The sequence below is a fragment of the Acyrthosiphon pisum genome, unplaced genomic scaffold (genome assembly GCF_005508785.2).
Source record: "Acyrthosiphon pisum isolate AL4f unplaced genomic scaffold, pea_aphid_22Mar2018_4r6ur Scaffold_68;HRSCAF=415, whole genome shotgun sequence".
In the NCBI taxonomy this organism is placed as follows: domain Eukaryota; kingdom Metazoa; phylum Arthropoda; class Insecta; order Hemiptera; family Aphididae; genus Acyrthosiphon; species Acyrthosiphon pisum.
This window is the reverse complement of record NW_021776706.1, coordinates 3,368-5,566: the sequence shown is the minus strand read 5'-3', so window position 1 is coordinate 5,566 and position 2,199 is coordinate 3,368.

The window sequence follows — 2,199 nt, the reverse complement described above, 5'->3', positions numbered from 1 at the left end:
GGGTGCCACTGTGCCGTGCATGGACTTAGGATAAATTGGTCTGGCGTTCGACGGGCGGTGTTCGAGGTGAAAAAAAAAAATGATTTCGGCAGCGGACGGTACACCGCGGGCGGTCGTCGGTGGCGTGCGCCGAACACGTTACGGGGTCTCGGAGCCCCGGTACCGGGTATTCGATAGTCACGCGGGCGCGTCGACGACCGACGGGCAGAGTGCCGGTCGGACGGCGGCGGCTTCCCCGGAGCGGATTCGGGTGCCACTGTGCCGTGCATGGACTTAGGATAAATTGGTCGGCGTTCGACGGGCGGTGTTCGAGGTGAAAAAAAAAAATGATTTCGGCAGCGGACGGTACACCGCGGGCGGTCGTCGGTGGCGTGCGCCGAACACGTTACGGGGTCTCGGAGCCCCGGTACCGGGTATTCGATAGTCACGCGGGCGCGTCGACGACCGACGGGCAGAGTGCCGGTCGGACGGCGGCGGCGTCCCCGGAGCGGATTCGGGTGCCACTGTGCCGTGCATGGACTTAGGATAAATTGGTCGGCGTTCGACGGGCGGTGTTCGAGGTGAAAAAAAAAAATGATTTCGGCAGCGGACGGTATACCGCGGGCGGTCGTCGGTGGCGTGCGCCGAACACGTTACGGGGTCTCGGAGCCCCGGTACCGGGTATTCGATAGTCACGCGGGCGCGTCGACGACCGACGGGCAGAGTGCCGGTCGGACGGCGGCGGCGTCCCCGGAGCGGATTCGGGTGCCACAGACTGGAATCACCGTGCGTGAAAAAAACGATTTTTTTTTTTCGGTCGACGTTCGCGGTTATTCGTCGGTACCCGGGTAGTGCGCATGGCGGCAGCCCCGGCGACGTTCGTCGAACCGATTTCGATTTCAACTTTTCGAACGTCGTTTTTTCCGAGCGCAATAACTCGGGAACGGTTACGATTACCCCGACGACACCGAGAGGTGATCTCGTCGTACTTAACGAGTTCTATCGGATATCGGTGTCCGCAACATTCAACTCGATAATTGGAGATCAGCCGCCGTGCCGCTACGCACGGTGATAGACGGATTTTTGATTTTCGGCCTTACCGCTACGCACGGTGATGGACGGATTTTTCGTTTTTGGCCTAACCGCTACGCACCGCGACGGCATTACCACTACGCGTGCACACCCCCGTCGCACTATATGAAACTCGAGATTTTGTAAATTTGTGAGCGGCTTGGTCGTCGGCGATTCGCCGGCGTCCGATCGCCAATCACGCACGACAGCAAAGCCACGGGCGACGCCGAAGCCGACGCGTCCATCGCCGCGCACCGGTCTGTGCCACTCTCCGGAATGGTATCAGCATCCAGTGCGCCCGTCGATGGTATCCGTCCAAGTTTCGGCGACCGACCCATCTCGCACGCCGAGTGGCAAAACTCAACCGGCGTCGCAGGTCCTCCTCCCGGTGGGCCTCCGACGCGCAAATCGTTTTTCTCGGAAACCGATGACGACTCCCGTTACCGTTTCGCAAGTTACGAGCTCTCGAAGCCAGAACATTCCCGCCGCGGCCGGCCATCGTCGCCGTGCCCGGCGGTCGCCGGGGCGAAGCCCCGGGACGACGGACTTCGCGTCGCGTCCCGGCTTCCCCCACGATCTCGGCTGGGGGCCGTTATAAACCTGGCGAGGGGGCGCTGGCGCGGTTATTCTCCATCCGCTCGAAACGGACGGAGTACGCGCCAATCCCGCTCTCGCCAACGCACGGGTCACGTCGCGCCGGGCGCGCTCTCCCCGCTCGCTTGGTCACCGCAGCCGACCGCCGCCCCGCGTTCTGCGGGCTCGGCGCTCGGCGCTCGCGTCGACCGAAGCGCGCGGGTCACGGGCGCCCGTCCGCGCTCGTATCCCACACGAACCGCGGTCGGTCGGGCGCCGTGACCGTACACCGGTCACGTTCGTCCGACCTTCCTCGGCGTCGGTTCGCCCGCACGGGCGGACCGGCGCTCGGACGCACGCGTCCCGCGACGAGTGTCCGCGCCGTCGCGGGCCGCAGTTGTTGTAAAACCGAGATCCCTGGTTGATCCTGCCAGTAGTCATATGCTTGTCTCAAAGATTAAGCCATGCATGTCTCAGTGCAAGCCGCATTAAGGTGAAACCGCGAAAGGCTCATTAAATCAGTTGTGGTTCCTTAGATCGTACCCAAGTTACTTGGATAACTGTGGTAATTCTAGA